The sequence below is a fragment of the Pinus tabuliformis genome, chromosome 9 (assembly GCF_031772625.1).
Source record: "Pinus tabuliformis cultivar Carrire ecotype Pingquan chromosome 9, CPIR1, whole genome shotgun sequence".
NCBI lineage: Eukaryota > Viridiplantae > Streptophyta > Pinopsida > Pinales > Pinaceae > Pinus > Pinus tabuliformis.
Genome location: NC_142307.1, coordinates 139,548,688 through 139,572,902, shown reverse-complemented (window position 1 = coordinate 139,572,902; position 24,215 = coordinate 139,548,688).

Genomic DNA, 24,215 nt, shown 5'->3' with positions numbered 1-24,215 from the left:
GCTAGGCTAAGTGATCAAAGCAATCTCATGCTATCATGAGCAATGTGCAGGCTGGTAGCTTATCTAGGTATTTTACACATTTTGTAGGCTTTGAAAGCCAAGTGTCTCAGAACACTCTATTTTTTTATATTTTCATGTAAACTCTCCAGCATATGTGATATATATATATGCATGTTTTATTTCATACTTATGTGTTCATAACATCATTCAGTTTTATAAATGATGCAAATGCCCATCAAGAACAAATTTTTCTCATGCATTTGTTAATGTATTTAAATTACGTGGAATATGTTGATATGTAACGAAATCAAAATTTCTTTCCAGCAATCTAACACGTAGATACATATGAAATATTTGTGTATTTCTCACTGAATAACGACTGTTTAATTGTAACACAATGAGTTGAGAATCCAACTTAACAACTAAATCCCTAATGCCAAGTGAAACTACTTCTTACAAGAGTTCAATAACTGCACTACATTCAACAATATTATTGGCTATTAGACCAAGGTAGATACCTTGTAAGTTAATCAACTTTCCATTAGGGGGGAATGAAGAAGAAAGGGCAGATAAGGTCCTGAAAGGTCTTGAGCTCTCCTCAGGTTCTAACATGAAGAATGAACAGAAAAGAACCATTACCAAAACCAATATAATGGCTTGATGACATCTGCAAACCTAGTGAAACACAGGGTAAGCAGAAAAACACATGTCTGCAAAGCAAACAAACAGACCAAAAATAAAAAAATGCACACTAATGAATTAACAGAGTAATGTACAAAGGTTATTATAAAAATTTCATGCATAATACTTCTTCAGATAGAGTCCATATCTGGACTCTGATAGTCAATCGACAGAGAATAAAACTAGAGTTTTACTGTCGACATGACGTGTAAGCATCGACTCGACCTAATAATAAAGTAAAATGCATAAAATACTATGCCTCCAGGCTCCCCAGGCGAATGTGGGTTATGAGTCATAAGATGAAAACCCCATCACGATAATGGAAAAATGTTAGAGACTCGGTGAAAAAATATCATGAGAGGAGGCAAGAAAAAATTAATCTCATCATGAGGAAAAGGTGCCCCCAATTGAAAGATCTTGACAATTTCAGGGTGAACCGAAATGTCAATAGGTAGGGTTGCAATGATGTTCCCCATATTACCCTTTGACAAGACTTCATGCACTAGGACAGGTGTTTGAAGTGGAGGTTTAGGATAATGAGAAAGAGATGCTTCAAGACAATAATACATCTCATCGAACTTAGGAAGAAATGAAGAATGATGATGTAGACCGTTCCACGAAGTTTCATCCAGAGACATGACCTCAACGATACTCTCGTCGTTGGGGAATGTCTCATTCAAAGGATCTGGATAATCCAAAGAACAAAGCCAAGGATATAACATGTGAGTTTCTAGGTTCATATTGAAAACAATATGACTTTTTGAAGTGGCCATTGAAGCCAAGACAATTTGTTAATAATTTAGCTCCAATGGACTTAAAGGCATAGCGTCACCAAATGAATCAATCTGATGTGGAGTAGGGATAATCGAAGAGTCTAAGATCATATTGAATAAATGAATATTCAGAGGTAGGAGAGTCTTTGAAGAGACCTACCCCCATGCTATCATAAGGAATCTCGGCATTTCCCATGTAAGGAACATTACCATTCAATGAACCAGAAGAAAAGAAAGATAGTTCATCAACCATGACAATTTTTCCTTCATGAGGAAAATGAAGTACATGTAACAAAGAAGACACCACAAAAAACATTGCGTGGGTCCAACTGCGCCCGAGAAGAAGGTTTTAGTTGAGATTTGCATCTACAACTTCAACTTCTATTTCAACAGTCTTTCCTTCTAATGTAATCGGCAAGTTCGTGAGAATATCGTAATGACGTGCACCTCTATTGTCAAAGAATTCTAGGGTGTTTTGAGACTGGTTAAGAGAAGGAGAGCCAATTGATTTCAAACACGTAATTGACATGATGAAAGTAGAGGCACCTTCATCAATAACCATTCAATGAATCATATTTCCTTTGATAAGGACCTGTATCAGAAATGCAATCTAATGAGGAAGATGAGGCATATTATTTTCTAGATCGAAAGTAATTAGACTCGAATAAAAAAGATCAATAAATCCTATAAAACACAATAGTGATTTCCACTGCATTGGACAGGATTGGAGAACCTCCAAGGCAGACATCATCGAAGGTGACTGAGTTAAATCCTCAAAAATATTGTAATGTTGCATAGCTCTAGCATTCATATTGAAATATGACTTCTGAAGAACACCTTTGGAAGGTGGTTGAATGATGGGTTCACTATTTGGGTGCTCAATATGGATCATACCAGAAATGGACGAAGTAGAAGTAGAATCAGTAGCTTCTTTGTTGATCATCTACTTAGACGTAGTGTGATAATCCTTACCTCTAGTAGCGATCAAGATAGGTGATGAACCTTGCATCATGAACACTTGAAAACCTGAGGAAGTATAGGATTGAGGTTGGTCTATTGACTGCATTTCGTATGATGGAAAGGGTTCTTTTAAGACGATCAGAATCCCTTTCAACAAGTGACTAACTTTAGATCATCTAGGACAATCCTTAGTGTAATGATCCTCCTCACAGATGAGACAAGGATGTTTGGAATTTCTTCTAGAATCATCACCAACAGATGATTTAGGAGGGTCCTATTTTGGGGTATCAACTTTAGCCTTACCTTTTCCCTTGTTTTTACCCTTAGAGGCCTTATCTTCTGCGGTAAACTGGACAAAATGTACCTTAGAGGTTTTACTAGGACTGAATGAATTTTTCGAGGGATTACCGGAACCAGTATTCAAGACAGATTTTTGCTTTAAAGAAGCTTTCATGAAAGTCTAAGACATGGAACCAATGACACTGTCAATAGGTGGTGTATCCTAAGGCTTTGATGTTGTTAGATCCAATGATGGTCTCAGAGCATTAGGTAACATCTCCTACAATTTGCCATATTGTGAATAGACTAAGTCTAAATACTAGGCAAGAGCAATAGCTTGCTCTTCAGTAACACATGCACCCATGTTTATGTCCTTAGAGATCTTGCTAACGAATGATTTTGTGAACCATTCTATCAACAACTCAAGAGAAAGCTCAAACATGATGAGGTGAAGCTGACGTCTCCATTCATGGATTTTATCAGAAATTTGGGTCACAATGCCTTGGCTAACGGTCGTAAGAAAATGAGTTCTAGTTTCATATTAAACTAGAAATTGGAAATGAGTGATGAAAGCCATAGAAATAGAGTTGAAGTCACCCTAGGTACCCCAAGGCATTTCGATGTATCATTTAGTGGGAGCACCTCTGAGAGTTCTCAAAAATAGTTGAGGATGGACAAAATCATCAACATATGAATTGGAGGAGCACCAAAGGTAATACATCATCACGTGGGCTTACAAATCCTCCTTTCCTTTTCCCTCCAATTTTGGGCAATCACTTGGAATTTTCGTTGGAACTGGAGGGCAGTACGGTGAATGAAGAATGGGATCATTCATGAGCCTCGAGACATTGGGTAGCTCCAACATAGCCAAGAAATGAAATTTCTTGTTAAACAACATACAGGGCCTCTGAGGAGACCCAAACTGTAGATTCCATCCTTGCTGGTAAGGATTTCTCCCCCACAGTGGAGGATTTGGTCCATATGAAACCTGCTTTTGTCCCCACTAAGGATTCCCTTAATTGTAAGGTGGATTTGGTCTAGGGTAGGCTTGATATAGCCCTACCATATGTCATTGATAAGAATTATACTAGGCAGATGAGTTATAGGGTTGTTGAACCTGTTGACCCTGGATGTAAGGAGATTGACCCTGTTGATGTAGGGGTTGTCCCTGGTGTTGCAAAGGCTTACCTTGCTAATACGCATATAAATATTATTGCTGCAAAGGTTGGAATTACGAGGAAAAAGGTTTAGAGGACTACTGAACAAATTGAGTTTGTGACTGCAAAGGCTATTGTGACTGTGGCAGAGGTTACCCCTGCTACTGTAACAGTTGCCCTTGCTGCTGCAATGCTTTTCCTTGATACTACAAAGATTTCCCTTGCTTTTGTGAACATTTCCCTTGTTGCTACAAAGATATTCATTGTTGCTGCAAGGGTAGATGGATAGTTCCTTGGGCTATGCCTTGAGGGTATTGATAGTTCCCGAATTGGATCTGCCCATATCCACTAGGAATAGTGGATTGAGTAGGTTAGACATAAGGTCTAGTTTGAGGAATGTAAGGTGGATTAATCAAGGCTTGCGAACCATATGGGACATAAGTCGTTGGAGTGGGATGTGTGGCATATAAGGCTATTGATATTGGATGTTACCTAACCCAGATGGACCAGCAGGGTTAGAAATAACACTATAATAAGGTTGATTAAATCCATCCATGTGAGTTTTTAATCCACTCACATTGGTATTTAATGACAAAGAGGAGTATTTGGATCTTTTCCCCTGGGTGGTGGTACATTTTGTCAACTTGATGGAGGGGTAGAAGAACTTACCAAGACTAACTTGACACAGTCATTTGAACTAGAAGTGTCAGTTGAAACAACGAAGTAGGTTGTGACAGAATGGTAGGTTGAACAAGAACTGATGTGACTATAGTTTGTACAGTAGTTCAAGAGGTCATGTTTGGAATGAACGAACCTAATGTAGGCATAGGATTGGAAGACCAATGTTATGAAACCAGCTCACAAAATTATAGGAAAGATAGATGAACAACTTAGAAATAATCCTGTTCGAGGGGGAAACCTCCTTTACATTACACAAATGAATAATTCTTGGATGATACAAATGGCAATACCTTTGTTCTATATATAGGAGTCTAAGCGGTCATAATATAATCAGAGCCGACATAACAATAATAATGTAAGGGCATAATAATAACAATAGTGGGCTTCTTTGGAGCACAATAATAACAATATGGGGACTACATGGGTGCAAAAATATAATAAGGGGGTTGTAATAATAACAATAAGGGATTACACTAGTAGTATAGGGGCCTAACCTGCCCATCTCCTTCAAAAAGTGTTTGATCAGGTGCTCATGTCCTAAGTGTCGTAAAATGCTCAAAATTTAAAGTGCTTAGAACTGGTTCAAAGTTGAATGACTGGAAATTTCTCGTCTTCCTGATTCCGGTGCTGCAAACGGTTCGAAAAATGGTCGCTGTATGAGGAAGTTATGGCAAAGAGAAGAATTTGTCCATAACATTAGAAATTTTAGTTTTTCAAAGAAAATAATTAAAAAAGGAATATTCCGCCTGGCACGAAATCTGAGGAAACCAACGAACATTAAATTTAACTGCAGTTAAGTTGGCATAATTTTGGCAGGAGTGCCAAATTTGGCGGACCCGCAATAATTGGCAGAGCTATCTGGAGTTAACTAAAGTTAGCTGGAGTTTTTCTAGGGAAAAATTGAAGAAACTTTAAATGGCCATAACTTTGGCTAGGAAAGTCAGTTTTGGACAATTTATTTTTTGATTTTGGATATTTTCGACCTTCTGAAGCCATTGGTGCAGGTCTTACAGCCATCTGAGGTCATTTTCAGAGGTTTTGGAGCCGTGAAAGTTCTAGGAGCCACCAAGGCCCAGTTTTGTGAAGATTGTATAGGGTTGCAGGTATCCATTGGAGGTAATCCAATAGTTAATCCTGAAAGATACAAGTGTTTTGAATCTATTTTGACCATCTATTTCTCTTGTAGATTCTTCTATTCAGCTGTATTTTCAATTTGAGCATTTAATAAAAACAAGGACAAGCCCAGTTGGGAGCTTTGGACCCAGCAGACGTAGCCCTGGAGGGGGTGAACTGCTTTATCAACTTCTTTTGCATTTGTGGTTGATTTATTTTGCAGATCAAATTCGTTTTAATGTTTTAAACAATAAAATGAAATAACTCTGTTATGCTTAAATGGGTCATGAAGAGCTGAAAATTTCATGTGTTTTCTTTCTGCAAGACATGGAAATCTTTTAAACATGTTTAATTCTGAATTGAATACCTTGCAAACAAATTTCAAGTAGCTTCAAATTCAGATCAAGTTGGTATCAGAGCTCAGGGTTTTTGTGCAAAGATCTTCTAACTATCCTGCAAAGTATTGATGCTTACCAGGTTGAAACTTAAAAGAGGGGAAGGACAGTTGACTAGAGAACGAGAGAATCCTCAGTCAAGGAAGGCCAGAGAGCCATCACCTCCACCTTCAATTTCACCCTCAAGAGTCTCAGCAGAAACTTCAAGGATGTCTGCACATGAAGGAGAAATTCCTACAGAGACAGATCCAAGAGAAGAAGAAAGAGTCTTCAGAAAGGCTTTCTTGGACCTCACTGAAATGGTGAGGATATTGTACCAAGAAAGAAATGAGAAATTGGCTGGAGAAGGGTCCAAACATCCACATGAAGGAGAGGGATCTTCGGGAGGTAAGAAGGATGATGATCATTCCAAGAAAGGACATGGAGGAAATGGTGATCCACCACCCCCATCTTCACCTTCTTCCTCTTCATCTTCGTCTTCTTCTGTTCATAAGCATAGATCCTCTGGAAAAATTCCTTTTTTGAAGCTTGATGTAAAATTCGAATTACCTATGTTTAATGGTGAAGTGAATGCAGAAAAGTTTGACAATTGGATTAGGCAGTTGGAAGTTTACTTGAGGATCCAAAATATGCATGATGATGCCACAAAGATTCAGTTGGCTTCTTTGAGAATGGATGGAGCAGCACTGGTCTGGTGGGAGGCCAAGACTAAAGAGGAGATCAAGAAATTTGGTAAGGTTACCTTAACATGGCCTGAATTTTTGTTAGCCATTAAAAAACAGTTTTATCGTCTTGCTCACATGCAGAAGGCCATTATGAATTGGCAAAATATCAGACAACTTGAGGGTCAGAGTGTCCAAGACTACACCCAAGAATTCAGGAGAAGAGCTCTCTTGTTAGGAGTAGATTTACAGACCCAAGAAACCTTGTTGAAATACATTGGTGGCCTGCATAGCTACCTTAGACACACCATCTTGATGTTTAACCCTACTAGCCTAGACGAGGTTTGTGTCCAAGCTACCCATTTAGAGGCAAGGGGAAAAATCACATTTGAAGAGGGTAGAAACAAGCCCCCCAAGGGGAAAAACAAAGAGAAAACCTCCAAGGGAAAGAGCAAAAAGAATGCATCTGTCAAACAGGAGAGTGAGAAAGTGATCTGTAAACACTGTTCTAAACCAGGCCATGAGGAGAAAAACTGTTGGAAATTATATCCTGAAAAAAGACCTCAATTTAACAAATCCAAATGGAAACAGAAAACTGTTGCTACTACATCTACACCACAAGATTTATGGGAAGATTCAGGTGACGAAACCAAAATTGCAGCCATGGGTTTGAAAAACGTGAAGGGAATAGAAATTGAAACTCAAGCCAGTACTAGTACCTCAAACTGCCATGTACAAGCTCCTAATGAGGAAGAAAGAATTGAACTGTTTCATGTGAGGGTGGTTTCAAAACATACTAAAATTGACACACTTTTTGATAGCGGGTCACAAGCAAACCTTATATCAGAGGACTTGGTCAAGCAGCTGAAACTTGAGACCGTTCCACATCCGAAGCCATATCCACCTGGATGGATTTGCAAGGATGCAAATTTACAAGTTTCAAGAAAGTGCGCATTGCGCTTTGCAATTACTGCACATTTTATTGACACAGTTGAACTTGATGTGGTACCTTCCGATATAGCAGGAATTGTTTTGGGAAGTCGATGAGCCCCAATTTTCGGTAACAATTTGGGCTCATTTGGCCTACTTACCTTGCTCAATCCTTTATTTTTTATCACTTATGCATCATTTCTTAGTATATTCGTGTTATTTGTAGGAAGAAGGGCAGGCATTATGTCTATGTGGCTAATACATGATGATTTCAGGTTTTTTGACATTAAAGGGAGAAAAGACCACAAAGATGGAGACAAGGAGACAGCCAAGGTGGCATTGTGGGTTTATAGGGAGGCTGTCCACAGCCTTGAATGACCTCCCTCGTGATCTCCACCCCAACTCCGAGCTCCAACAGCTATCACCACCGAGCTAGAAGGCAGCCAACGGATTCTACAGGAACAACAGTTTACTTTTAGTTGGACAGCCAAGCCCCACTAATTGAGGAGGCCAGCTTGGCCCTCATCATGCATAAATATTGAGGCTGTAGCCTTCGATAGACTCTTCAACCTTTGTTATAGATTTTGATTCACGAGCTGTAGCTCTGTTTTTTCTCTTTGTAAGCCAATTTTGGCATGTTGTTAGACTCATGATTATGATATTTTAATAAAAGGCAGGCAGATTTTGATTCAATTCTGAGTTCTTAGAGGAGCTATAGCTCTCAGGTTAGGGCCCAACCTGAGAGCAATAGACCTCCTTTTCTTTGTATTGTTACTTGTCTTTCCTTTCAGCCCTTCATTTCTTGGCTTTGACATGCATTTGGAAAACACAGTCTGTTGATTCAATGTTCTTGATGTGATTAAGTAGGATTAGTTTATGGATAAAGTGCTTTCAGCAGTTTAGATTAGAGTAGGAGGATTAGACTTCATTAGAGTTCCAAGAAAAGGTTGATTGTGCGCTCACTGCCACCTCTGTTTAGAGATTGAGAGTGTAGACCGTGCCAAGCACCAAAAAAACGCAGTTTCATATGTTCATGCAAGCTTTAAAGTTCTATTTCCATTGGTAGAAGCATCCATGCAGTTAGATATTGAGCAATAGCCCTTTGTTTCAGCTCCATGCACGATTTCTCTCTTAACTTACATCGTTGTTCTTTGATTTTCAATGAAACAGATAGAATAGGATGATGAATTCTCGGTTTTGTGCAAGACAGAGGTGATTTGTTTTATTTACACTGCCAACACCACTTCAACACTTCCTTATCCTCCTCAGTCGTCCCTAAGCCATCTCCTTACCTCGCAGCTAGATCCTTTGCCCACCAACTCTTCTATTATCCACGTTGCCTCATCTTTTCGGCCTTCCATTGCCTCTACCCTTCCATCGACCAACCAGCTTTATATACTCTCTTCCCAACTCATCTCGTTGTCCCTGAGCCATCACAAGCTTCCCTTTCATCCTACCTATCCACCCATATAGCTCCTTCATTCCTCCATCACCCAAAACCCCGACCGTAGAACATCTTGTAGAAGTTAGCAGACTTCCTGTAGAAATCCCCAGCTTCCTGTAGGATCCCCTGCAGACATCCTGTAGAAGCCTGCAAACTCAGTTGCCAAGCACCTGAACGTTGGGAACTTCTGTGGAATGATGTTAGGGATCCCTTGGAACCTCTCAGAGTCCTCCTGACCATTTCCAAACCTTCCTCCCTTTTGAACCACCCCTGCACAATCAATACCCAGTAAGAAGCACAACCATAATAACTCCAACCACTTGAGAAAAAATATAAAAACATGTTCTCTTCAATAGAAGTAGTTTAAATTCATGCATCTCATATCACTAGAAGTAATGGCATCATTGTTAGGAGTGGCATTCCCATCATTGCATTGTAAGGATTAAGCTGGTCAGATTAGGGTTTACTAGGGTTTCCATGTTTGGTTGGGTTTCAGTTCATTCTTGCAAAGTAGGTTAATTTCCTTTGAGATAGCCTTCGTTCATCATTTAGAAAGCTTCTTCTGAGAACATATAGAAGTTGGCTTGAGCCCTGGCAGACTTGTGCCAGCTGACCAAGTGACAGCTGCGACAAGAGCTAGTACTTGTGCATACAGCACCGTCGCTTCCAAGTTTGTTACGAACTACCGGGTTGATAAAATTAGAGAAGGAAGCTCCAGGAGTTGTAGCATTATTGCTACAATACTGGAGCCCACCATGTTTTTGGCGTCATTGCCGGGGAAGCGTCAGCGTATTAATTATTTTTTCTTTTCTTCTGTTTTCTTACTCTCGCCTTCTGCCAAGTAGTTTATTTCATTTCCATTCTGCAAAAATAGCATAGACATTTCCTGCTTTCATAGACTAGCATTTCAATTCCGCAATTTCAATTTTGCAAGCATAGATTAGCCTTTCAATTCTACAAGCGTAGACTAGCATTTTCATTCCTGCAATTTCATTTGAGCAAAGTAGGTTAGTTCCTTTCTTCTTTCAATTCCATTCTGCATTTTATTTCAGCAAGATAGTTAGTTGTAGATCAATCTGTTTCAGTTTTGCAGGTACCGAAGAAAAAACAAAAGCAATCAAAAAATTCTTTCCATTTCATGCCTCGTAGGAATCGAGATAAAAAAGGCAAATTCTTACCCAACACCCCCACCACATCACTGAGTCACCCTTATCTCTTCTTCGGTGACAATGATCCAAAAGAACCTATAGGTGAACCTCCTGAGATATACGAAGATCCTATAGCAGAAGAAGAGTTAGAGACCATCCCATCTGAAGTTGTGGCTGACAATAGAGGAGAAGGTGAGAGAATAGAAGGTGCCTTCCCCATCCGAGAAACCAATGGAGACATGAAAATGAAAAACATTAGTCCCTCCGCTCTACCTCACTTCCATGGACTGACCACTGAAGATCCTGATACCTTCCTGTTTGAGTTTTCTGTCCTTTGTAGAACCTATGCCTATATTGAAGATGAGCAAAAGCTGAAACTCTTCCCTTCAACTCTTAAGGATGCAGCATTACGCTGGTTCATGGGCTTACCTAGAAATAGTATCACCACTTGGGCTCAAATGCAGCAAGATTTCAATACCAAGTACCGGGACTACTGTAGTTCCAGGGAAACCAAGGGAGAGATCTTTCGGATGACCATGGGAAATGATGAGTCCTTAGAGGATTATGAGGAGAGGTTCCAACTTAGCTATAAGCGGGCCAGGTGCACACTTGACCCTGAATCCCTCAAGTTGGTCCTGCTCCGAGGAGTCCCTGAAGACCTCTTAGATACCCTTCACATGTTAGCTGGGGGAGATATTTACCAACTGCCTTATGAGGATATCAAGACTGTATTTAGAAACCACTCCAGGGCAGCCCGGAAACGAGCTAGAGGAAACCTCCTCTCAGCTGGTATCCCTTTCTCCAAGCATGAGTTTGCAAATCAATTAGAAGATCTTAAGAGTGAGGTGAGACAGACCATTGCCATGCAACTGGACACATTCAGGATCTAGCAGAAGAAGGAAGAAGCTGAGAGAGCCTTGGCTATCTTCTACCCTAGATGTATAAGGAGACACCCTAAGAACGAATTCCCATTGCATTCGGTTGAAGTGTGTTTCGTTTGTGAGGAGGACCATCCCACAAATCAATGTCCAACCTTACCTGGGCTTAAAGCCATGTACCAAGGGACAGAAGATCCCACTGAACCTCTCTATTTCCTCAACCAAAGGAGGCCACAAGGACCTAGACCTTACCAGCAGGGGATGCAAGGGGCACCCCAAGCTTATTACAGCCCCAACCAATCAACTCCTATGCCTTCCTGGGGCCCCCCTGCTCATCCTTCTTGGTCTATGCCCCCTCCATGGTCTTATCCACCTCAGTACCCTACTTAGCCCACTACTCATTCATATCACTCACATGCCCAGCCACAGCCTTAGTGGAATGCACCTCATTCGAGGTGGAGTCCCCAGTACAACACTCCTCCTGCCATTTTGCCTCCACCGCCAGTTCAACCTCAACCATTACCTCCTGCTCCTCCAAGGCAACCTAAAATGCCTGCTCAACCGAACCCGAACCCCAACAATAGACAGGCCCAGCAGGTATACACTGGGGAAACATCATGCCCTACCTATGCTGTGGAGATCCAGGAGATCAATCTTCGATCTGGAAAGAATCTTCCGGATCGCCAACCTCCTCCCCTAGAGGACGAGGAGGACAAACAGGAAAGTGAACCAAAGGCTATTCCACCCTTTCCTGAGAGACTAACAGCCACCACACAACCCAACGCAGAGGAGGATGAGCTTCTGGGAGAGCTCAAGCAGTTGTGTGTGAAAATACCACTTCTCCAAGCCATCAAGGATGTGCCAATATACAGTAAACTGGTTAAGGAAAAGTGTTTCAAACACCCTGGCAGGCGAAAGAGAGATGCTTCAACCATCAATGTCTTAGGACAACTATTTGACCTTATGTTAGGACAAGTCATCTGCCCAAAGTATCTAGATCCTGGGAGTCCTGTAGTAGATGTCCACAAAAATGGCACTATCATACCTCACACCTTGATTGATTTGGGGGCTGCCATTAATGTGATGACCAGAGATACCATGCTCAAACTCAATCTTCAGGGTTCCTTGAGGAAGACCTCGATAGTCCTGCAACTAGCAGATCGCTCCACTGTGACTCCCGAAGGGATTGTGGAGGATGTCTTGGTCTCTGTTGACTCTTGGGAATACCCTGCAGATTTCTTGGTTCTGCAACCCAAGGCAAAGCTTACTGGATATCCTCTTATTTTGGGAAGGCCTTGGTTAGCCACTGCAGATGCTTACATAAGTTGCCGTTCAGGAAACATGACCATCAAAAATGGTCCTATGTCCAAGCAGCTTGTCCTATACCCTCCTGTGCAACCCTCCTTAGAACATGACTTACCACTATGGTTGGAGGAAGGAGAAAAGCATGAGGTGTACTCAGCACCTTTGTGCACCCTAGATACCACTAGAAGAGACCCCCCAACCGAGGATGACTTGATCGAGACCTTGATCGAGAGTCCACCTTCTAGTGCACTATCCTTAGAGAAATTGGTGGAGGATGCCCAAGCCAGCACCTTAGTGGACCTTTGTGCCACCAACGCTGTCACTCCCAGAGTCAAGAATGTGGAATTCAGCCCTGAGAGAACGTTAAAGATCAGCTCCTCCCTATCTCCTTCACAGGAAAAGGAGCTGTGTAGCTTGTTGGCCAGCCATCTAGATGCTTTTGCTTGGAGCTATAAGGAGATGAAAGGAGTCCATCCTTCGGTCTGTACCCATCACATATACATCAAAGAGGATTGTAAGCCAGTTAGGCAACCTCAGAGGAGAATGAATCCAACCCTTAAGGACATTGTCAAGGAAGAATTGCAAAAACTGCTGGATGCCGGATTCATTTACCCCATCTCAAATAGTGAATGGGTGTCCCCTCTGGTGTTGGTTCCCAAGAAAAATGGAAAATTGAGAATTTGTGTGGACTATCGAGAACTGAACAAAGCTACCAAGAAAGACCATTTCCCTCTACCTTTCATAGATCAAGTGTTGGATGGACTGGCAGGAAAGAAGTTCTTCTCTTTCCTGGACGGGTTTAGCGGGTACAACCAAATCCAAATCAGCCCGGAAGACCAAGATAACACCACCTTCACTTGTCCTTGGGGTACCTTTGCCTACTAAGTTCTTCCCTTTGGGCTATGCAATGCTCCTTCCACCTTCCAGAGAGCTGTCCTGAGCATCTTCTCAGAGCTGGTCCATGATGCGGTGGAAATCTATATGGATGACTTCACCCCTTATGGGTCCAACTTCCAGGAAGCATTGTCCAATCTGGGAAAGGTCCTAACCAAATGCATTGAGATGAACCTGTCCCTTAGTCCCGAAAAATGTGAATTCCTGATGACTGAAGGGACTGTGCTAGGCCATACCATCTCTTGCCAAGGGTTACAGGTGGATCCTAACACAATTGCTCTCATCAAGAAGGTTCCACCTCCCCAAAAGGTAAGGGATGTGCGGAGTTTCTTAGGATTAGCAGGGTATTACAGGAGATTCATTAAAGACTTCAACAAGCTAGCCTCGCCATTGTTTGGCCTGTTGGCAAAAGATGCAGAGTTTAAATGGAATGACGATTGTCAGAGGGCTTTGAATGAATTAAAGGACAAGTTGGTGTCAGCCCCAATCTTGAGAGGGCCAAACTGGGCCTACCTTTCCACATCCACATTGATGCCTCGAACAAAGCCATAGGGGCAGCTTTAGGACAAGTTGAACTAAAACTTCCATGTGCCATTTACTTTGTTAGAAAAAACTTGTCCAAAGCTGAACTGAATTACATTGTAACCGAGAAAGAATTCTTGGTTGTGGTCCATGCACTGAACAAGTTCCGACATTATATTACTGGCTATCAAACCTTTGTACATACGGATCATGCTGCAATTAGATACTTAATGAATAAACCAGATGTGAATGCTCATATTATTAGATGGTTACTTTTGTTGCAGCAGTTTGATTTGACCATTGTTGACAAACCAGGTAAAGAAAATGTTGTTGCTGACTTTTTATCTAGATTGGATTTGTCTGCAGATGAGGATGGAACAGTGGATGACCAGATGCCCGATGAACATCTATTTGCTATCTCAGTACTCTCTCCATGGTTTGCTGATATAGCAAACTACCTTGTTTCAGCACAGTTCCCTTCGCACCTATCTTCAAGAGAGAAGAGAAGAATCATCAGAAAAAGTGCCTCATTTACTTGGATCGGGGGCAATCTGTTCAAGCTTGGCCCTGATCAGATCTTAAGGCGTTGTGTAAGGGAGGAGGAAGTATTTGATATCCTCCTCACCTGTCATGATGGGCCTTGTGGAGGACATTTTGCAGCAAAGAGGACTGCCTTCAAAATCCTGCAGGCGGGTTACTATTGGCCCACACTTCATCAAGATGTCAGAAGATATATCAGCTGATGTGACCAATGCCAAAGAATGGGGAAACTGACTCAAAGGGATGAGATGCCTCTCCAACCTCAAGTGACTTTTGAGCCATTTGAGAAGTGGGGTATGGATTTTGTGGGTCCAATCAACCCTCCTTCGAGGCAAAGGTCTTACATCATTGTGTGCACTGACTACCTGACAAAGTGGGAAGAGACTAAAGCAATCAAAGCAACAAAAGGAGAAAAGGTGGCCGAGTTCTTAAGAGGAAACATCTTCTACAAGTTTGGCTACCCAAGAGAGCTGGTCACCGATCAGGGGCGCCAGTTCACATCCAACCTAATTGAAGACCTACTAGCTCATCACAAAATCAAGCATAGAACTTCCACCCCCTATCATCCACAGGCAAATGGGCAAGTGGAAGTCACCAACAGAGCATTGGAAGGGATTTTGACTAAGGTGGTGAGCAGCAGTAGGAAAGATTGGGCAGATTGCCTGGTTGAGGCCACATGGGCTTACAACACCACTTGGAAGACCACCACCGGCTTCACACCTTATGAGCTGGTCTATGGGAAGAAAGCTTTGTTGTCCATTGAATTTGAATACAACACTTTGAGGATGGCAGCTCAACTGGACCTAGATCTCAGCCATACACAACAAGAAAGGTTATTGCAACTGAATAGACTGGACGAGCACCGAATGCAGGCCCTCCTTCACTCGGAAGTGGTTCAACTTCAGAGAAAGATGTGGCATGACCAACACCTCAATGACAAGCAATTCCAGCCAGGAGATTGGGCACTGTTGTATGACTCCAGGTACAAAGATTTTAAGGGGAAGCTGAGAACCAGATGGTTGGGACCATATGCAGTGGAAAAATGTCATGACAATGGATCTGTTCTTATCCGGACCATTGATGAGGAAGCCATCCCCGTGCTTGTCAATGGGCATCGATTGAAGATCTACAGGAAACCTCTCTCCAGACAAGAGTTCATCAAAACTATGGAGAAATCAGTGTTGGTCATAGAGAAGGGTTCTACCTCTGCTTTGGGCATACCCTGAAAAATATAAAAAAATTAAATAATAAAGATCCTTGGGTGAAAACCTTTCTGAGGCTCCCAAGGCAGGTGGTAGGGGTGAAAACCTCATTGAGGCGCCCCTATTGTCTTTCAAAAAAAAGAGAAAAAAGAGATTTGAAACAAGATCCTTGAGTGAAAACCTCTCTGAGGCGCTTAAGGCAGATGGAAAGGGTGAAAACCTCATTGAGGTGCCCCTGCTATCTTTCAAAAAAAAAGAAAAAAGAAAAAAAAAGAAAAAAAAATAAGCAAAAAAGGCAAGGACAACAAGTTCATAATGTGAAAATGCATGCAGGTTGCAGCTATTCTATGGAGGAGAGGAGACCTCTCAACTCAAAGCCAAGGATCCTTATCATGTTGCCAGGAGACCTCACCAGCACCTCCTCCAAGAATACTCATTTTCTCCAAGGTATGTGCACAATTTCATCACAGCTTGAGTCTTCTATAGGAAGATGCAGACTTTCTACAGGAAGGTGCAGACTTTCTACAGGAAACACAAACTTTCTACAGGAAGTTCTGTATTTCTACAGGAAACTTCCTGTAGAAGTTCGGGACGGCCCAAAATTCATTTTATGAGGAGATCTAATGACCAAGGATCAGTTTGGACGCATGAAAGCTACTGTTGTCACCCTTATACACTGTTGTCACCACTTTCTACCATCCTTGTCGACATGCAATGAAGCTACCTGCACCATCAAAGCAGATCAGTGAGTTATCAAGAGAAAGAAATTTTTAAGATGAAAAAAACGCTGAGATGTCATACCGTATCCATCCCAGCCATCCATGAGCTCTGTGAGCGGGATCGTGAGGCCATTGCCTTCGTCGTGCAACATGCACCCAAGGAGGAAGAAACGGTTACAGGACATCCTGCAGGAGTCCCGTAACAGTTAAGCTCGCTGGAGTGCACACCATTCACAGCGCTTGCCATATGTAACTAAAACGCAGGCGCATGTAGCCGAAGCATCAATCCATCGTCAGCGGCCTATGAATATGAACCTCCAAGCCTGTGCAAATCCACCAGCAACAAATAAATCCACGCATCATCGTCCGAGAACCGAAAAATCCTGTTGCGGCCGCACAGGTAAGTGTCTCGACCCTTTCTTCTGTCAAATTGCATGAATTTTACTTTGAAAATGTTTGCAAGTGTGAAGTGAATGGGTTGAGCGGTTGTTTGGCCATCCGACTGACCACATCGATCAGTTAATGGTCTAGTCAGATGTGTGGGTGGCGGTCGTGGCAAAAGAGACAGACAGTGCGCACGTGAGGGCAATCCCATCGGAAAAAACGAGTTTAACAGAAGAGACGGCGACGGATCTGCGGGGAATGATGCGGCAGTAAGGGAACTCGCAGGCAAATGATGGGATGACGTCGTCCAACGGTCTGGCAGGGACAGCTCACCCCCACGCCACGGATCCCGCCGATTCAAATCTAATCGGCTAGATTGCCACCCCCATGCATTTATCATTCACCGTTTGAGACTCGAGTGATCACCCGGATCCCTCTGCAGCTCGATACTCTGAGTCTTTGGCTATCAGAACGCCTGTGAAGCAATGCCAAGAGCGTAGACCCACTGCAGTATCCCCCGGAAATCGCGCGCTGCTCCTACAGGAAAGCTGTTTCTACAGGAAGTTGGGTTCCTCACGCCAAAAGGTGGCGGATTAAGAAGGTAGGCCTGAACTCTACATGCAATTGGTTTTTGAGGGTGGCAGAATCGTCGTCTATAGTCTGGTCATAGAAAATTTTTGCAAACTTTGTCTGCCGTGCATGAACTGTCGTCCTACAGGATGTCAGTGTAATTAAGCTATGTTAAGGTCCTTAAGGGAAAAGCTTCGTGAATTATATGCATGACAGAAGCGTAATTCTACGCTCTATCCCAGTAGGCCAAATTCCTTTTGCATTCGCCACCTCTAGCTAAAGCAGCAGTTTTTCACCATGTCGGGTGGGTTCATCATAAGGGAACCCACTGATTCAACGAAGTTGAGAGAAAATTCTGAGGTGGTGGAGCTCTTTACATGAGCGCAATGGATATCTTTCTGTGACAAATTTCAGGGTTATGACGACGAAGGGGCAGAAGAGTTTTTGCAAGCTCTGAGGCCGAAATCCAAAACGTTGGCCATCGTTAACTTCAGGGGTTTAAGCCTCAAACTCACCCCGCAATTCATCAGTTGAGTTACTAAGCTCCCAATGGGATTACCATGGGACAAAGAAGAAAGGAAATTGGGCCAACAGGCTAAGAAAGAATTCTTTCCACCAGAGGAGGACTTCTCAGAAGACAAAAATGGGGTTCGTAGAACCAGTTTACTACCACCGTGGAATGAAGTTAGCCTGCAGATTATGAGGTACATCACCTGCGAAGGCCGTTTTAGCATTGTATACGGGTATCACTTTCGGTTACTCACTGAATTAAGGCACCAGATGGATCTACCTGTAGAAAAAAAGCTCAGTCTCCCCTACTTTCTATTACAGTCTCTGATTGAGTGTGCCACCAAGTTGAAAGAAGGCACACCAGACCAGGTAGCCCACCATGGACTGATCAAACTCCTCATGGAGGATGCGCTCCACACATACAAGGTTTCTCTCTCATGGGAAGCCTTCAGAAATTTGACAAAGGATGGGGATATAAAGATGCTGACCGAGGAGCTCGGTTCATCTAACAGTGAGGAGAAAGAGTCAGCGCCCGCGGGAAAGAAAGAAACAGCCCAGAAGACCACGACCACGGAGCAGAAGAAAAAGCAAGAAGAGAAACAAGAGAAAAAGGGTGCCAAAGAGAAAGATGACACACCCATCTTGTCATCAAGAGAGAAAAGGTTGCAAGGAAGAATGGACAAGGATGAGAAGGTCCACATCAGCAAAAGTGCCTCGACAGCAACCGCAGCCAAGTCAAAAAGCAAATCTCATGCAGCAAAGCAAACCAAGGCGGTGACACCTGTTTCTACAGGAAAACCGAAACCAGCTTCTACAGGAAGCCCAAAATTAACCGAAAAAGGGTCTTCTACTGGAAGCCCGAAATTGACTGGAAAAGGGTCTTCTACAGGAAGCCCGAAATTGCCTAAAACAGGGTCTTCTACAGGAAGCCCCGAAAAAGTGAAACCCAAGGAGAAGAAAGCTGACATTCGTGAGAGGGAGGCAGCAGCTGTGCTGGCCACCCTCAGCACACCTCCTAAGCCAAAGGAGAAGAGAAAGAGGGAGACCCCTTAATATTTTAAAGCTTGAAGAAGTGTGAGGATAAAGACGGGTAAGCCACAGCCTCTGTCCAGCAGCCCAATCATCATTGAAGATGCCCCTACTTCGCCCAAGGAAAGGTCCCCCTCGAGGATATCAGTCACCTATGAGAGGGGGAGCCCGAAGAAAACTACGTGGCAAGAAAATTTAGACCAATTGATTGAAAAAGCTCAGCTACAGGTTGCTGAAGATGCTCTATAGGAAACCTTAGCCAGACTTAAAGAAACTAAGAGAATGGAACGAGAAGCACCCTTATCACCACCAAGGGAGAGTGCAGTAGAGCCACCAAAGGAAGTGGAAAAAGAGCATATACCAGAGCCCAGCCCTCAGCCAAGTCTGAGTTCATATTACAACTTTTTAGAGGCTGGCAAAATCATACCTCAGAAATTTACTGTGCCACTGTTTTTTGCATTGGAGGAAGAAAGAGTCCGTACACACACGTGGATGAAGATAGCAAAGTCAAAGGGTGTGGCGGACATAGGTCCCTTACAGGAGCAGCTCAAGGAGGATAGAAGTGAATTTTCCATGGCTAAACATGTGGCAAATTTCCAACGTGTGTTCCTACAGGAAGAAAACCAAAAGCTGAGATTGCAGCTACAAGAGCTAAGGGCAGGGACAGGTACATCCTCCAAGGACACCACAGAAGAACAGCAAGGCAAAAAGGAACTAAACACCGGTCTTGGGGAGCCAACCACACTTCTACAGGAAGCAGAGCAGCAAGCACAAATTGAGGTGCAAGCTCTCAGAGAACAGCTGCAGCAGAAGGAAGCACAATTGGCCTGCATGGCCAGCTCGGCCATGGATGCCATCCAATGCAGGAAACCGGCCAAGTCCTATGGGTTGTACTTGAAAGATCAATGGCTGCAATTCGAAATCAATACCTTGGCGCAAAGAGGTATCTCTCAGCTCCAAGACCCGCAGCAATTCACTGAAGTTTGCAGTACTAGTTCATCAGAGGATAGGGCCAAATTAGCGGAGTTCTACCTCCATAATCTGGCCCTGCCTAATGTTGTTTCATGGGATCCCAATATGGCCTTGGGAGATATGCAATTAATGGCCTTTGCCTCATGGCTAAACCATGAGGACAAAAGAGCAGCAGAAGCCAAAACAATCATGAATCGAGAGCTGAACGAGCCATTGTTCATCAGACCAGAACCAGGGGATCCAGTTGCACTAATCTCTGCACACCAACATTTGTCCACTGACCCTCAAGCTTCATTAATATATATGGATCAACAGGCCCAAGCCATAGCTCACTTTGAGGACATGGAGAGACTGCTAGGAGACAACGTTGTCCAAGCATGCACACGCAGATGGAATACATTGGCACAAAGTCTGAAAATCCGAGAGTACCACACCCCAACTTGGATGAGGGAAGCTCTGTTACGGGTAGCCCTCTATAAGAAATCCATGAAAAACCTCCAGGCCAGTTGGATTGGCCTTAAACTCAGCCCACCACTGCTGCTAGGATTAATGGAAGGCAGTACAGAGAAAGATGATAATGAATAGTGGGAAGAGGTAAACAGAAGGGCTGGGTTTCATATCAGCAAGGAGGACACTACTACAGAAGCTTGGGATGTAAGGGTAGCAGTCAAAGCAATGAAGGATGAAGAGTTGGACTAGTTGCTCAAGGATGAGAAAATATTTTAGCTGGGGGGTGATGATGACCCCCAATTTTTGGTAACAATTTGGGCTCATTTGGCCTACTTACCTTGCTCAACCCTTCATTTTTTTATCACTTATGCATCATTTCTTAGTATATTCATGTTATTTGTAGGAAGAAGGGCAGGAATTATGTCTATGTGGCTAATACATAATGATTTCAGGTTTTTTGACATTAATGGGAGCAAAGACCACGCAGATGGAGACAAGGAGACAACCAAGGTGGCATTGCGGGTTTATAGGGAGGCTGTCCACAGCCTTGAATGACCTCGCTCGTGATCTCCACCCCAACTCCGAGCTCCAACAGCTATCACCACCGAGCTAGAAGGCAGCCAACGGATTTTACAGGAATAGGAGTTTACTTTTAGTTGGACAGCCAAGCCCCACTAACTGAGGAGGCCAGCTTGGCCCTCATCATGCATAAATATTGAGGCTGTAGCCTTCGATAGACTCTTGAACCTTTGTTATAGATTTTGATTCACGAGCTGTATCTCTGTTTTTTCTCTTTGTAAGCCAATTTTGGCATGTTGTCAGACTCATGATTATGATCTTTTAATAAAAGGCAGGCAGATTTTGATTCAATTCTGAGTTCTTAGAGGAGCTATAGCTCTCAGGTTAGGGCCCAACCTAAGAGCAATAGACCTCCTTTCCTTTGTATTGTTACTTTTCTTTCCTTTCAGCACTTCATTTCTTTTCTTTGACATGCATTTGGAAAACACAGTCTGCTGATTCAATGTTCTTGATGTGATTAAGTAGGATTAGTTTATGGATAAAGTGCTTTTAGCAGTTTACATTAGAGTAGGAGGATTAGACTTCATTAGAGTTCCAAGAAAAGGTTGATTGTGCGCTCACTGCCACCTCTGTTTAGAGATTGGGAGTGTAGACCGTGCCAACCACCAAGAAAACACAGTTTCATATGTTCATGCAAGCTTTAAAGTTTTATTTCCATTGGTAGAAGCATCCATGCAGATAGATCTTGAGCAATAGCCCTTTGTTTCAGCTCCATGCACTATTTCTCTCTTAACTTACATCACTGTTCTTTTATTTTCAATGAAACAGATAGAATAGGATGATGAATTCTCGGTTTTGTGCAAGACAGAGGTGATTTGTTTTATTTACACTGCGTAGCACCACTTCAACACTTCCTTATCCTCCTCAGTCGTCCCTAAGCCATCTGCTTACCTCACAGCTAGATCCTTTGCCCACCAACTCTTCTATTATCCACGTTGCCTCATCTTTTCGGCCTTCCATTGCCTCTACCCTTCCATCGACCAACCAGCTTTATATACTCTCTTCCCAGCTCATCTCCTGTCCCTGAGCCATCACAAGCTTCCCTTTCATCCTACCTATCCACCCATATAGCTCCTTCACTCCTCCATCACCCAAAACCCCGACCGTAGAAAATCCTGTAGAAGTTAGCAGACTTCCTGTCGAAATCCCGAGCTTCTTGTAGGATCCCCTGCAGACATCCTGTAGAAGCCTGCAAACTCGGTTGCCAAGCACCTGAATGTTGGGAACTTCTGTGGAATGATGTTAGGGATCCCCTGGAACCTCTCAGAGTCCTCCTGACCATTTCCAAACCTTCCTCCCTTTTGAACCACCCCTGCACAGTCAATACCCAGTAAGAAGCACAATCATAATAACTCCAACCACTTGAGAAAAAATATAAAAACATGTTCTCTTCAATAGAAGTAGTTTAAATTCATGCATCTCATATCACTAGAAGTAATGGAGTCATTGTTAGGAGTTTCATTCCCATCATTGCATTCTAAGGATTAAGCTGGTGAGATTAGGGTTTACTAGGGTTTCCATGTTTGGTTGGCTTTCAGTTCATTCTTGCAAAGTAGGTTAATTTCCTTTGAGATAGCCTTCGTTCATCATTTAGAAAGCTTCTTCTGAGAACATATAGAAGTTGGCTTGAGCCCTGGCGGACTTGTGCCAGCTGACCAAGTGACAACTGCGACAAGAGCTAGTACTTGTGCATACAACACCGTCGCTTTCAAGTTTGTTACGAACTACCGGGTTGATAAAATTAGAGAAGGAAGCTCCAGGAGTTGTAGCATTATTGCTACAATACTGGAGCCCACCAAAAGTCCTTGTTTGATAGGAAAGCTATCTTTCATCGCCATGAAAAAAATATCATCTGTTCAAAGATGGCAAGGATTTCATTGTTAGAGGTCATCGCAAGAAGACAAATATAGCGATGGTGAATGCAGGACAGGTAAAAAGGCTGGTCAATTCAATTAAGAATTTTGTTCTTCTTATGATTAAGCCCAAGGTTGATGTGAATCATGAGTCATTTGACAATTGTGATCCAAAACTTAAATCAGATCTGTATGATGTAGTTTATGCATATCATGAGATGTTTCGGGAGCCTACAAGTTTGCCTCCTAAGAGGGAGATTCAGCATGAAATCCATTTGCATCCAGATTGTCCTCTTCCAAACATAGGCATGTACAACATGTATATTATGGAGAATTCTGAAATAAAGAAGCAAATCAAGGACTTGTTGGACAAGGGTTTCATAAGGCCAAGTACTTCGCCATGTGGGTCACCGATTGTATTGATTCCAAAGAAAGATGGCACTTGGCGTATGTGTGTTGATTTCAGGGCCTTGAACAAGATAACGGTAAAGAATTGTTACCCACTCCCAAGAATAGATGATTTGCTAGATCAGCTGAAAGATGCTCGATATTTCACTGAGCTAGACTTGTGTAGTGGATATCATCAATTAATAATTGAAGAAAGTGACATTTGGAAGACAACCTTTAAAACCAAACAAGGACTCTTTGAGTCGCTTGTGATGTCGTTTGGTTTGTGCAATGCATCTGCAACTTTCATGCGGGTAATGGATGATGTCTTGCATCCTTTTCTTGATGATTTTGTTATTGTCTACTTAGATGACATCTTAATTTTCAGCAAGTCAGAGAAGATCATGTCATGCATGTTAGGAAAGTACTTGATGTTTTGAAGAAGAATCAGTTATTTCTTAAAATGTCAAAGTGTGAATTTGGAAAGACTTCTTTGGTTTATTTGGGACACGTAGTAGGAGGAGGTGCTTTGAGAATTGATCCTGCTAAGATTGAGGCTATTGCGAAGTGGCCTACTCCCAAATCCATAACAGAGGTAAGAATTTTTTTGGGTGCAGCTCAATATTGGAGGAAGTTTATCTCTAACTTCTCTTCTATAGCAGCTCCTATGCATGCAGTGACAAGTGTGAAGCATGATTTCCAATGGGGAGGCAAGCAACAAAAAACTTTTGAATCTTTGAAAAAGAAGATTAGTTCAGTTCCAGTCCTTGCATTACCGGATTTGAGACAACCATTTGAGATACAAACTGATGCTAGTGATTATGCTATGGGTGCAGTTCTTCTACAACATGGTAAGCCTATTGCTTTTCATTCTGAAAGTTTTAATGGTGTTGTTGTAAATTATCCTAGATATGATAAGGAGTTGTATGCATTGGTACAAAGCGTCAAAAAGTGGAAACACTACTTGATGGGCAAAGAAATTGTTATACATTCCGACCATCACCCCTTACAGTACTTGCAATCACAAAGCAAGTTACAACAGTCACGACACTTCAGATGGATGGGCTTCTTGCAACAGTTCCATTTGGTAATAAGGTATAAGAAAGGTACTTTGAATAAGGTTGCTGATATGCTTTCAAGGCCCATTATTGGTGTTGTTACTTTACTTAAGAACAATATGCATCTGATGATGACTTTA